The sequence below is a fragment of the Phascolarctos cinereus genome, unplaced genomic scaffold, assembly GCF_003287225.1.
Source record: "Phascolarctos cinereus isolate Bilbo 61053 unplaced genomic scaffold, phaCin_HiC Scaffold_9;HRSCAF=440, whole genome shotgun sequence".
In the NCBI taxonomy this organism is placed as follows: domain Eukaryota; kingdom Metazoa; phylum Chordata; class Mammalia; order Diprotodontia; family Phascolarctidae; genus Phascolarctos; species Phascolarctos cinereus.
This window is the reverse complement of record NW_027556402.1, coordinates 9,408,598-9,423,131: the sequence shown is the minus strand read 5'-3', so window position 1 is coordinate 9,423,131 and position 14,534 is coordinate 9,408,598. Positions and strand designations below refer to the sequence as shown.

General features: G+C 42.1%; 1 long non-coding RNA gene across 1 annotated transcript in view; it reads right to left on the bottom strand.

Moving 5' to 3' along the window:
* LOC110222959 (uncharacterized) overlaps positions 1-14,534 on the bottom strand; it is a 107,604-nt gene that overhangs the window by 78,463 nt on the left and 14,607 nt on the right. The window lies entirely within an intron of this gene.

Sequence of the window (14,534 nt, the reverse complement as noted above, 5' to 3'; positions counted from 1 at the left end):
CAACCTTGGATCACTCAAACTGTCAACTTCCTTTGCTACTGAACTAAGGTAGCGAAAATCATTCACCGCGCTGACTGGTCTGCTACAAATTTGGGTTGTCAAATATCACTGGGCCCTCACTGCAGCAAGGCAGTCTTCTTAATCCTCCTGAATTTATTCCCGACATGTTCCAGACCCTCTCTTCCCTTGCCAAGCCTCCCATACCACCTCCACCTCACAGCCGAAGGCCTCACCTCATGCTTTACTAGAAAAATCGAGGCCATTCGCCATAGGTTCTCTTTCCTCCTGGGAGTGCCACCATATTGGTGTCAGACTCAGTGCAGACTACCTCAGCCCACCACACCTCGGAACTCCAAGATCAGGTGATCCCCCAGCCTCAGCCTTCCCTTCCACAGGAATTCTAAGCCTGTGCCACCCCAGCCAGCCACATCTGGTTGTTTCTGCCTCTGTCTTCTTTTCATCCAGCCAGCCAACCCCAAGATCCTCATCACCTCTCACCTGGACTATGGTTACAGCCTCTTAATTAGTCTCCTTGCCTCACACCTCCCCTAAATCCTAGGAATATACAAGTTACTCCTCGACACAATAAATTCCAAATTACATCTTGGACTAAGTATGAAGTCTTTTGCTTGGCATTTAAAGCTATTTATAAACTGGCCCTAACCTACCTTTCCAGTCCTGTTACCTATTATTTCCCTTTGTGTAAACTACAGCCCAGCTAAACTGCCTTTCTTACTGTTCCTCAGGCATGACTCTCCACTTCCTTTTCTGGCCTCCCTGGTGGCTAGTGCCTTCCCTACAAAATTATATCGTATATCATTGATAGGTTCTCTCTCTCCCCCTCTCTTTCTCTCTCTTCTTCCATATACATGGAGAAAGAAATTACAGATGGAGAAAGACAGTATGTACATAGACATAACTATGTGTGTATATGTGCATATACATAAAATTATCTTATATCCATTATCATTTATATTTTTGTGTCTATATATTTTTCATATATATGTGGAAGAAGAAATGATAGATGGAGAAAGACAACCCATACAGATATATATATATATATATATATATATGCATATATGTTGTATACATACACACATTCTATACACTGCTATGCTCCATCTGTAAGTTCCTTAAAAATAGGCATCATTTCACTTTCGTCTTTGTACTTCCAGCACTTAGCTCTGTAACTGGTATGCAGAAGGTACCCAATAAGTGCCTGCTGATCTACTGATTACTCACTACTGAGTTGAATTAAAACTCTAGGAGAGAAATTTAGAATTTATGAGTACTTTTGGCTTTTTTAAGAGGATTTGGCTGTAGATTCTCTACATGTAAAGCCCTGATAGCAATCCTGCCTTACAACACTGGCATGGTAAACACTTTATTCATGACTAAAAGACAGTAAGGAATTTTAAGGTGCCATCTTTTTTTTCTAATAAGACCAGTTCTTATTAGGGGCAGCTACGTAGCACAGTGGATAGAGTGCTGGGCCTGGAGTCAGGAAGACCTGAGTTCAAACTTAGCCTCAAATGCCAGCTGTGTGACCCCAGGCAAGTCACTTAATCTGTCTGCCTTAGTTTCCTTATCTGTAAAATAACAGCCCCTACCTCCCAGGGTTATTATGAGGATCAAATAAGATAATGATTATAAAGATCTTGGCACAGTGCCTGGCACTGAGTAAGTGCTATATAAATGTTAACTATTATTATTATAAGTCTAGGACAGGGGTTCTTAACCTTAGGTCCATGGACAGCCTTCTGTGGGTAGATTTTTGAGGGTCCATGAATTTGGACAGGAAAATAACTGCATCTTTATTTTAGTATAGTTTCTTTCCTTTGTACTGCTATGTACTTTATAAAAGCATCATTTGGAGGAGAGTCCGTAGGCTTCCCCAGCTGACCAAAGGGGTCCAAGACACAAAGAAGGTTAAGAATGCCTGGTCAAGGATCATTTTGATGTAGTTCTGTTCTCCAGGAAGGACTAAGTAACTTCCCAAAGTGCTTTCCAGCCTTATGCTTTTTGCAGACTAGTTGTACCCATATAGACATACAAAGGGTCTATGGCACCATCCTCCATGTTTTGGCCTATCCACCATTTCCATCGCAGTCATAGAATGAAAAAAAACCCAGAGCTCTTACAGCTGTTGACTGTTCCCAGACTTCAGCAGTTTCTGATTTGAGCTTCGTTTCTGCAACCAGAGGAACCCCACGGAGGGGGAAGGAAAAAATGCCCAACAGCCCCAAAGGCTGAGTTCCAAGGGAATCTTTTAGCCACAGGAAGTGGATTGTTACTGACAGCAACGCCTGCAGGGAAAGTTCAGTTTCTAGGGTACCGCTTTGTTGTTATTGAGACCAACCTTCATCATTTTAAAAGGTCAGAAAGATTCAAATGTATTTCCAACTTTGACTTACTCCTGTTTCCTCAAGATTACCTTACTCTTTTTTTTCTTTTTTAAAAATCATACATCTAAATTCATTTATCTTTTATATTGATAGTTGAATTGTTCTACAAATTACTTGGGACAAGCAATAATTTCGGTATGGTTTCATTCATTCAGCGCCTGATTTAACCCATATTGAAAATCCACAGGCTAGACTTGAAAAAAGTAACCAAAGATATGCTTACTATCCAATGTGATAAAAGTATAGTTTCCTGATGAAGGATTAAGCCTATATATCAAAATCTTAGCACAGACACTGGCATACAGTAAGTGCTTTATAAGTGCTGTTTGACTGATGAATTCAGCACCAAATTGTGCAAAACAAGTAACTGAAGCAAAAAAAAAAAAGATGTGTCATATATTTAAATTGTATTTTAAAGATGCCATGGACCAACGGTGGATTTCAGGGGGTCTGTGAAACACGCTCTTCGAGAACGAAGGACAAACACAACCTCTGAGTAGTCTGAGCTGTCTGAATAGGGAGCCGGCTGGCCACTTCCAGTTGAGTAACTCAGAGCTCTTCATCCTCCTGCTCCCGGGTTTATTGGCTAGATTTCTTTCTCAAAGACCAAGCCTTAAACCCAATTCACTCTGGAGCTCATAGACTGGCCAACAACAGGGCCCTGCCCAAGCACCACTTAATGGTTATTTTTTGGGCCCTCCTGGCTCACAGGGAATGTAGATAGTACCTGTTTCTCTTCTGGCCAGCAGTCCTGAGGGTCTTCCACTCCCAGCTTGATTTTTTTTTTTTATTAAAGGGGTTATCCTCTGACTCACTTTTTAAAGAGGCCTATTCACAGAATGGGCATTGCCTAACTCAAAGTGAGAACCTGAAAAGACCTTAGTTTAAAAGGGCCAGGGTCTTCCATCGCACCCTGAGCCATCTCCAGTCATCCTGACGAATATTTGGACCCAGATGGCTCTGGAGGAGAAAGTGGGGCTGGTGACCTTGCATAGCCCTCTCACTCAAATCAAAGTCAATTGCAAGTCATGTCATCATCTCCCTGATGTCATGGTCCTCTTCAAGAGCAAAGGGCAAACACAAGCTTTTTAAAAAAGCAAATACTAATTGCTGGAAAAACAGGCACATCGATGTACTTTTGTTCAAGTTATGCAATGGTCTGACCATTTCGGAGATCAATTTGATGAAACATTTTACCTACCTCCTGACAGAGATGCCAATCTCAGGATACAGAACAAAACCCATATTTTCAGACCAGTTGTGGATTTGATTTGTTCGACCGTACTCATTACAGAAAGGAAGGTTTCTGTTTGGGAGAGGGGAACAGAATTGGCATGGGGAATGGAGAAGTGCTTGGGCAATGATAAGAGAGAAAAGAAAGGTTTAATAGGAATGTCTACGTATAGCCTATATCAGATTGTGCACCCTCTTGGGGAGGGAGGTGGGGAGAGAGGGGGAGAAAAAAATTTAAAACTCAAAAGCTTATGAGAAAAGAAAGAAACATCAATGCAACATTACAAGTACACAGAGGAAAACAGAAGGAGACACAGATAAGCAGAGCGGTTTTGTTACTGTTTTGTTCATTTCGACACATACTTAAAAATAGACTATACTAAATAAAAGTTTACAGTATCATAAATAATCCTTTTCTGCTCTCTTTATATCAAAATGTTCATGTTTGCTGATATTTGTGAGGTTTATTTTTTAAAAAAGAGAAAATACAATTTTTTAAAATCCTACAAAAGTTAGCTATGTTGCAAGCCTCTGAAAAAGAGATAGATAGCTTTCACACCAATAATTTCACATTTTAAAAGACTTTAGAGACACACTCCATACAGAGCGTCAGCCTCCTCTGAGGTAAGTGAAAACCCCCCTGAGTTACCACAAATAGGGATGTACCACTCGTCAGGGGAAGCCCCAAAGTTATACTCTTGAATCATACTCATGAATCATGAAAAATATATTCAAACCACAAAAAAGGGGCAGCTTATATTGGCTGGCACTACTTCCTAACTGTTTAGAGACCAAAGCGGGGGGGGGGAGTTTTGAGGGTCATAGTACCAGAGTACCTGAGTAGGAGTGGACTCATTTGGCCTAAAGAATTGGCCAAAAAGCATCACAGAGAGAAGAGCGTGTAGCCTCTTGTAGAAATGTTTACTAGCCTTCCTTCCAAAATGCTCACATAGAAACAGGAAGTTACAGTTCAGAGATGGAATCAGGCTATGTGTACAGGGGGCTTTCAAAAAAATGTTAGCTTGTGGGGCAGCTAGGTGGCACAGTGGATAGAGCACTGGCCCTGGAGTCAGGAAGACCTGAGTTCAAATCCAGCCTCAGACCCTTACTAGCTGTGTGACTCTGGGCAAGTCACTTAACCCCAACTGCCTTGCAAAAAAACAAAACAAAACAAACCAAAAAAGTTAGCTTGTGATCCTATAAGAGGGGTCTGTATTCATACACAGATTCATTCATTCAATTGCAATAGAGATGGATTCATTCAATATGTATTCATTCATTCAACTTTAATACATTAAAAATATTCATTCAACATTCATTTGCTCTACTTCAGTAGAGATGCAGCCATCTAACATGCTTTTATTTATTTGCCTTTAATATTTCAAAATATATCCATTCATTCAAAATTCACTCATTTCTTTAATACTTCAATACACGTGCATTCATTCAATATTCATTCATTCAACATCAATGACAGCACTGATTCATTCATTCATTCATTCATTCATTCAATGTCATTTCTTCATTCAACTTCAATACATCCATAATACTTCATTGATTCAAGCAACCAATCTATTGACTACCTACTACGGACCAGACACTGTACTTCGGTATTTCACTATAGATTAAGTCACTCAGCCATTCCTGCAACTTCAATACTTCAATCAATACAGACTCATTCAACTTCAACACACCAGTACACATTAATTCATTCCATATCATCACTCAGTTCGACTTCAATGTATCACTACAGACTCATTTACTCATTCAATAAATCTTCACTGAGCATCCATCATGTAGAAGACAGCATACTTCAATAAACCAAAGAAGATTAAATCAACCTCCATTCATTCCTTCAAAGCAGAATCTTACTCATCTTTGCATACATCACAGTTAAGCCAAAAAGTCAACAATCACTGAGTAAATGTCTATCATATGCCAGGCTCTGGATGTACAAAGAAAAGCAAAACTACTCTCTGCCTTCAAGGAACTCACAATATGGTTTGGGGACACAAGACATAAACAACTATATACAAACAAGATACATATACAATAACTTGGAGGTAATCTGAAAGGGGAGGCATTAACATTAAGGCTTCTTGTAGAAGATGAACTTAAAGGAAGTTAGGGAAGCCTGGAGGAAGAGATAAGGTGAGAAAGCCTAATCACAGTGTCTTGTACATGGCGGGGAAGGGGAGATAAGGAAGGAAGGAAGGAAGGAAGGAAGGAAGGAAGGAAGGAAGGAAGGAAGGAAGGAAGGAAGGAAGGAAGGAAGGAAGGAAGGAAGGAAGGAAGGAAGGAAGGAAGGAAGGAAGGAAGGAAGGAAGGAAGGAAGGAAGGGAGGAGGGAGGGAAAGAGAGAGAAAGGGAGAGACAAAAGAAAGAGAAAGAGAGAGAGAAAGAAAAAAAGAAAGAAAGAAAGAAAGAAAGAAAGAAAGAAAGAAAGAAAAAGAAAGAAAGAAAGAAAGAAAGAAAGAAAGAAAGAGAGAGAAGAAAGAAAGAAAGAAAGAAAGAAAAGAAGAAGAAAGAAAGAAAGAAAGAAAGAAAGAAAGAAAGAAAGAAAGGGAGGGAAGGAGGAAGGAAAGGAGGAAGGAAGGAAGGAAGGAAGGAAGGAAGGAAGGAAGGAAGGAAGGAAGGAAGGAAGGAAGGAAGGAAGGAAGGAAGGAAGGAAAGGAAGGGAGGGAGGGAGGAGAGAAAGCCTTCAACAAAATAGTAATGGTTGAGCTGTAAAAGATTCCAGATCTCAATGAAGAAGTCTTTGTAGGTGAGTAGCAGAGCCACTCACAAAGTCTAAAGCTAATAGAAACAATCACAGCAGCCCCACCATTCCCTGCCAAGTGGTAAAGGTGAAAATCACTTCTTTTTTGGAAAACAGGAAGTGTAATTTAATGAATACTGGAATTGAAATTAGAAGACCTCAGTTCAAGGCTTAGTTCAGCTCTTTATTAGGGTGACCTTGGTTAAGCCCTCATTTCTGAACCTTGATTCCCTCACTGGGAAAATGGGAAGATACACTTGTCCTAGCTACTGATCGAAGTTGAGAGGAGAACACTTTGTCAACTGTTAAGGGCAACATCATTGTGAGCTGCTACCCGTATAGGAAAAATGAAAACCAAAGTCTTGAGGAACAGGAAGGGTTGTGCCGTTGGCCAATCCACACCAACACTGGTCTCCTCTCCTCTCAGCTCGGTGACTCCATGCCAACTGCCTGACCTACACAATCAATGGCGTCCTCAAAGGCACTGCTGGAAAGGGACCTGCGAAGGTCTCATGACACAGAAGGTGCTCAGATGTTTTCCCCCAACATCTCAGCAGGAACTCTGTCAAGGACGCAAATTCTCCTTAGCAGCATGATGCCAAGGTCTTTGTGAGACACAGACTCAGCTGCTTACCTGCTGTAAGATTGCTTCCTCTATCACAGTAGGAGGTCAACAAACTCTGGCCTACAGGCCAATGCAGGCCAGCCACTTATTTTTGTATAACCTACAAACTAAGAATAGTTTTTACATCTCTAAATAAAATAACACTTTATTTTAAAACGTACAAATCATTCCTAGCTAGAGGGTGACACGTTGTCTGTGGTATGAAGAAGAGCCTGACCTATGTTTCGAGTTTTTAAAACTAGGCCTGTAATGTCATTGGTGTTGGGACCTTCCCACTGTGGAAGTTCCTTCTACCAACAGAAATAGGCACTCGCTTGGTAATTCATAGCCACAGAGAGCTGCCCAGGACACTGAGAGATCGAGAGACCTGTGTAAGGTCACCTGAACCCAGGTCTTCCTGAACCCAGGGACGGCCTTCCTCTTTACTATGGCATGCTTCCCTTTGATGTTTGGGACAATTTGCACCAAATAAACTAGGATGTTAAAGGAAAAAAATATATTAAAAAAAATAAAACCAAGCCTATCACCTCTGGGCATACTATCTCGCCTCTCTATGCCTCAGTTTCCTACTCTGTGAAATGAAGGATTTGGACGGGACACCATCTAAGCTCTTTTGCAGTTCTAAGTCTGTGATTCTATGATTCTCTTCTCATAGCCACACCACCTCTCAAATTCTCCCCTGCCCTCAATCTCCTAATAAAGCAGGCTTAAAATAAAACCCTGGTGTACAAAGACTGTTTCCCGAAACACACCCATCCTAGCCTGCAGTTGTATTTTGGAGGGATCACATCTTGGAACAAGACACCCAAGAGGTCATCATCTACCAGAGAGTGGCCAGACTGCAGGAACTGGCAAATGAGCGGAGCTAGGGAAAGCAGTAATGGCAGCAATGGGGGATGAGCTGGGAAGGACAGAGGTGCCAGGAGCGGAATTCCAGGAAGTATAGCTATGGAAGTCAGTGAGCAGGGCCCATCAAGAGTTATCAGCATCAGATGGATGAAGAGATGTACCACAGGAGGCTGAGTGTGGAGCAGGCAGGGAGAAGCCAACTTTGGCCTAGCCCCTCAACGCCCTGCTGGAGGCTCATCCAGGGCTGTACTCTAAGTCACGCAGCCCACGTGGTAGCAGAAGAGGGAGCAGGCCTGGACTCTCTCAGTCATTTCTGTATCCCTTCATTTACAATAAAACCATTTGTATAAATAATCCCACTCTATCCTGCTTCCTCCTGCAGACTGCTCCCCTATAATCCTCCACTCCTTATTTATCTTCAACCTCTCCTGTTCTGCTAACTGCTTCCCTTCTGTCTTTAAATGTGTATGTCTCCCCATCTTTAAGAAACCCTCCCTCAATCCATCCCTCCCTCCCAATGGCTCGCTACCACCTCTCAGATCAAGTGTAAAATTCTCCAGCATTCAAAGATCTTCACAGTCTCCCCTGTCCTTTCACTCTTCTTAGATCTTATACCCTTCCATGTGCTCTTCAAGTCAGTGACACTGACTTCCTTGTCATTCCTCACACAAGACACTCTCTTTTTTGGCTCTGGTCATTTTCACTGGCTGTTCCACATGCCTGGAACACTCTTCCTCCTCATCTCTGCTTCTTGGCTTCCCTCAAGTCCCAGGTAAAATTCCTCTTTTCCTAATTTCCTTGTATCACTCTTATTCCTTATCTTAATTTTTCCTCTATCACTCATCTCTTTGGCTCTTCTAGGAATTTTTGTTGGGCTGGTGACCAATTTGCGTTTTTCTTTGAGGCTTTGCTTATAACTTTTAACATTGTCGTCTTCTGATTTTGCATCTTGATCTTCCCTGCCACCAAAGTAGATTTTTATGGTCAAATTCTTTTTTTTGCTGTTTGCTCATTTTTCTAGCCTATTTCTTGACTTAGAACTTCATGCTAAAGTTGGGCACTGTTCACCTGCAGGGAGAATTGTCCAAAACTTCAGGCTCTTTTGTGACTATTTTTAGAGCTAGTTCTTGTGGGTTGGAATTTTGGGGGGCTTGCATGGTGGTGTAACCCGATGAGAGGTGTGGTCGCCGCTCTCCTGGTCTGACTCTGGTCTTTACCCAGGAAGAGCCCCTGCTCCCATTCAGCCATAAGCACTAGTGCTCCTCTTGGTCCTGGAACCGTGAACCCAGACTTGCATATGGGCAACAGAGTTGCCAATCCACACCAGATCTTGCATCCGCTGCCAGCAAAGGGTCCCCTGTAATTTCTGACCAGTTGACTGACCCCCTTACTGTCTCTAAGCTGAGAGCTCCTAAAGTTGCTGCTGCTGCTGTCACAGCCTCTAAGGCTGTTCCTACATGAGCTTTGGGGCAGCACCCACCCCAACAGCACAGATCTCACTTGCCAACCTCCTAAGTTGCCTTACCTGGAAAAACGTCTCGCTCTGACTTTTTGCTGGCTCTGCCACTCCAGATTTCAATTTGATTTGGTTTTTGATTTGCAGTTCTGTGCTTGTTATTTGATGTGTTATTTTAAAGTTTTTTGGAGGGGAATGTTGGGAGAGTTCAGATGGTTTGCTGCCTCCACTCCACCCCTCCACCTTCTACAAGAAGCCTTTTTCAACACATCTTAATTCTAGTGCCTTCCTTCCATTGTTTTTTTTTTTCACAATTTATCCTATATGTAGCTTGTTTACACATAGTTGTTTACATGTTTCCTCCCCCATTAGACTGTGAGCTCCTTGAGGGCAGAGACTACCTTTTGTCTTTCTTTGTACCCCTCACACTTAGCACAGTAACTGGCACAGAGCTGGGGCTTAAAAATATTTATAGACCAACTCCCCCATTTTACAGATGAGGAAACTGAGATCTAGGAAAAGTAAGTGACTTGCCCAAGAGGTCACAAAGACAGACAAAGGACTTGAGCCAATGCTCTTCCCAATTCCACCAATAAAATATTTCTAAAATAAACGTTTCTTGATGGTGTCAACTATCTGGAACCCTGACAACTCATCCACTTACAAAAGATGCTTTGGTTGCAAAAATCATTAATTTCTATCACTTCACCTTTAGAAGAAAATCTTCTAGTCATTCACTTGGAATCAGTCAATGAACATTTATTAATCACTTACTATGTGCTAAGTAATGAGGATAAAAGAAAAACAAAACCATCCCTGCAGTATATGGCTATCTCACAGTTGGACTCTGAGAGATGTCGGCTGGCTCCGTTCACTCTGATTCATTCAAACACCTTCACAAGCATCCTGAGTACAAGGCCACATATGGTTATATGCCTTTAAAAATGTGGTTCCCATTATAAGGGTCCTTGGAGCGAATGAGTGATGAATATAGGATATAAATGAACAGTGCCAATCAATGCATCTCCCTGTTGGTGGGGACACAATGGGAGCAGATGTTTGTAAGAATACCATGCCTCTTTTTTAGATCTGGCCCACGATTTCCTCAGGAGATAACAGCTTTGAACGATTTATTCAAAAGGTCAAGACAGGAGCAAAAGATGAGTCTGAGTCCTTTCCGATCTGAACTCTGGAAAGTTTTCCTGAGTTGTTAGGACTCTTTGCCAAGAAAGGCTCTAAAAATGATGTGAGAAAATCTAGATGAAGGACCCTCTGGAAAATGCAGTTCAAATCTCTTCACATTTGTGTGTGTTATGTGTGTGTGAAGGCAGCACATACAGTAATCTTTGAGTATGACTAATATGGGAGCTTACCAGGGAAAACAGATTGTTTTGGAGTGGGCGTAAGGGGATTCCTGGTCTGTCCAAAACACCTTTCTCTGTTTCCAGCAGTTTGTGATTTAAGGAAGAATGTTATTTCCTTTGCTTTCAATACCCTTGACTCTGCTGATCGATTTCAGTCTTAATGCCATGAAACTTGGTTTCTTTCTTTTTTTAAAAATTCTGATCGTGGAAAAACAAATTGCTTGTTCATTTTCAGTTTTGCTTATGGAAGGTATGACTGAGGAGGCTGTGATGTACATACAATGCCTTTCAGTTTTTCCTTCACTAAGACATGGAAAGTAATAAATACAGTCATTTGAATCAAGGTGGGAAGGCCAAGTCTCAGGCATGTTTCTCCATTGCTTTAGCCCACACTCTCAAATTGATGTTGATAAAAACTCCAGGCTTTTTGGGCAAACAGTGCCCTGACTCCAACATCTTTTTTCCATTATCTAGGTCTTCTAATCAGCATTCATCTCTCCTTTTTCAGAGGGGGAAGTCCATGGCAAAGCTCTAGGTCAATGCTAGTTTTTTTGTTTTGTTTTTTTTCCTGCAGTTCAGCAAAAGCTTTCCATTTTTCTGAATTTTCGAATTAAAGACCACGGGAAGTCCTGTCAATAACCAGGAATGGACAAGCCAGAATTCATGTTTGATGGAAGGAATCTTAGAACTTAGGAGTCAGGTTGTTTAGACCAACCAGTCACCAAGAGAGGTTTCCTCCTATAATATACGGGACAAGTGGTCCAGCCTCAGCTTGGAGATCCCCAGTGAAGGAAGACCCACAAGGCAGCCCAATCTCCTTTCACATAGATTTAATTGCTAGAATTTTTTTCTTTATAAGAAGCCTGAATCTTCCCGTCTGCAGCTTCCAGTTCTTCCTTCTACAGCCAAATAAAACAAACTGATTCCTCTTCCACAAAACAGCTACTCTGTGTGTGTGTGTGTGTGTGTGTGTGTGTGTGTGTGTGTGTGCGCACCACCACCAAGTCTCCCTTAGACTGAGCATCCCCAATTCTTTTGACCATGAATCATGGACTCCAGGTCCTTCCCCATTTGGTTGCCCTCCTCAGCTGCCTTCTCACTCTTCCCCTTCCAAGTCCTTCTTCCATTGGTGAATTTCTCTCAGAACCTCCATTTTGGGAAAGGGTTGGACTAACCATCCTCATGCTCCCAACTTGGCCACTTTGCCCCAGCATGGATGCCCCTCCCTCTCCCTCTACTTTTTAGCTCCCCTTTTAGGTATCATCTTCCCCCATGGGAATCTAAGCTCTTCAAGGCCAGGGGGTGTTTGGCCTGCGCGTAGGTGTCTCCTCACTGCTTAAACAGTTTCTGGCACACAATAAGCACTTAATAAACGTTTGTTGAGTAACTGCAACCTAGGACCACACACAATTCTGCAGACAGGGTCTGATTGGGGCAGGGTACAAAGAACGTGCCTGTCCCATTAAGCCAGGGAACTCTAACCAACTAAGAAAATGACTCATAGGTAGCTCTTGGTTAACTTTTAAAATGACAACATTCCTTGATACTTAGGAATGGATGAGGACCACAGGCATAAATCCCACCCAACCTCTACTTAGCAAAGGAATATGGGCAGGGATGCAGTGAGACCCGAATGAGACACTGGCTATACAGCACTTTGTCAATGTCAAAGCACCATACAAAGGCTAGTTATTATTATTATTATTATTATTATTATTATGACTATCAGCCTCCAGTCTGGTGATGAGCCCATTCCTTGAGCCTTCTTCCCTCTTCCTGCTGAGCTCAAGCAGCATATTTATGGAGCAGTACAGAGGCGTGCTGGTGAATATTTAACAAATGGGCTGGGGGGGGTGCGAGAGGGCAGAGGAGGAAAGTATATACATTCTTTTCATCATAATCTGTATTATTAACATTTTCTTAAATCTAGATAACCAACAGAATAACAAAACAAGCAATAACTTGTAGAGATTACCCATTTCTGAGGTATAATTGCTCACATTAAAAATTTAATGTTGGCTTTCAGTAGGCTGGTTAGAGCAGGCTGCAGCAGACCCCAGGGTATGAGGAGAATGGATGGGAGAAACAGGCAAGCAAATCCAAGCAGTTGCCCCCACCCCAAGAAACCAGTTTATTTTGTAATTCAAAGGAAAAGGGTTTGGTTCACTGTGCTTGTGGCCCCAAATTTTAAATTTGCCCCAGCTTTTTGTTCCAAAATGTCAGTAAAAGACCAGAAAAGAGAGGTACCGTACTCTGAAACCTTCATTTTTACTCACTCCAGCCTAATTCTACTGACTCTAATTTTCCTCATGCAAAAATTTTAGGTATTATTTTAAATGAATGAATTTTCCATTCACAACACAATTTAATTGTACTTTGAAGACAGTAGCTGTTCTGACTCTGTACTCCTACCCTGGAAGCACCCTGCAGAGTGCGTGCCTTCACAGGACATCTCAGAGGTGGAAGGGGCCTCAGAGGGAATCCTGGTGGTCTCACATCTGAAAAACAAATTGCCCCATACACACACCTGCCAAGAGTTCATCCAACCTCTGACTTCGGGCTTCCTGGGTTGGGAGCTCACAACTTCCCAAAGAAGCCCATTCCACTTCTGGACAGCTCTAGTTGCTAGCTAGATTTTCCTTTGTATATCACATCTAAATTGAAGGGTGTCCTGGATGAGTAAAAGCCCATTGTTAAATGTCCAATGTCAGCATTGACACCTCAGCAATTGGCGAAGGCGTCAAATTAGCACACGATTTATTTTTTGACTGATTGTCTAGACTTAAGAAAGTGATAGAGAGAATCTTAATGACGAAGATTAAACTTAAAACTGTGATATGGGGAAAAATAAATAATTTTTTTTAAAGTGTGTTATGGGTTTTTTAAGAGCTTGTTGTTTAACATTTACTAGCACACTCCTTTCTAAATCTGACTCCAACTTCCATCCACTATTCCTTCTTCTTCCCTCTGAGGCCAATCAAAATAAGTAGAGGCTCAGGAGGTAATTAAATTTCCATTTTGGTATTACCAGAAGATAAACTATAAATGTGTTTATTCAATAGATACGTTGTTTAGAAATATACGGACTTTGCAACTCATTCAGTCACTCAGGGCTTCAGTTTCCTCATTTGCTGAATGAGGGTAATGGACTACCTGACCCTTCCCATCCCTTCCAGTTCTAAGTCTCTGACGCCAGGGTCCCCATTGGTTGAACTGAATGGTTCCTGCAGAGTGCTACCAAACTACAGGTTGACGAGTTGGCTTCTGGGGATGCCTTCTTCCCTCCCCGACTGGGTCACTCAACTCCACGGCAGCCACACCTCGGTGGACAGGAACACATCAAAGGTATTAAAGGATGTGCTTCGGGATCGGGGACAGCCCCAGGGAGCATCAGGTCTCCATATGGCCAAGAGGGGTGGCTAAAAGAGGCAGAAATCTATCACAGGGTTGGTTCCCAATTCAGTAAATTGACAAAGGTCAGAATAGTGGTGACACACCAGACCCTCTTAGTGGAGTTCTCTCTTGTCACAATCAATTCTCACTTAAAAGTGCTTAATTATTAATAGAATTACAGGTCTTGGAGGGGGCTTCTGAGATCTAGTCCAATATGCTCATTTTACAGTTTAAGAAGTGCCAACAGGGTCATGAGCGGGAAGTTTAAGAAGCCTGATCTAGAACAACCCCCTCATCATACAGATAAGAAAAGAGGTTAAGTGACTTGTCCAAAGAGACACAGGTGAAGTGTCAGAGGTAGGTTTTGAACTCAGGCCCTCTGCCTCCAGAGTCCAAAGAGGCATGTTTCACTGCTTCATTGCAGGGATGGCAAGCAGAGCCAGGGGACAGTC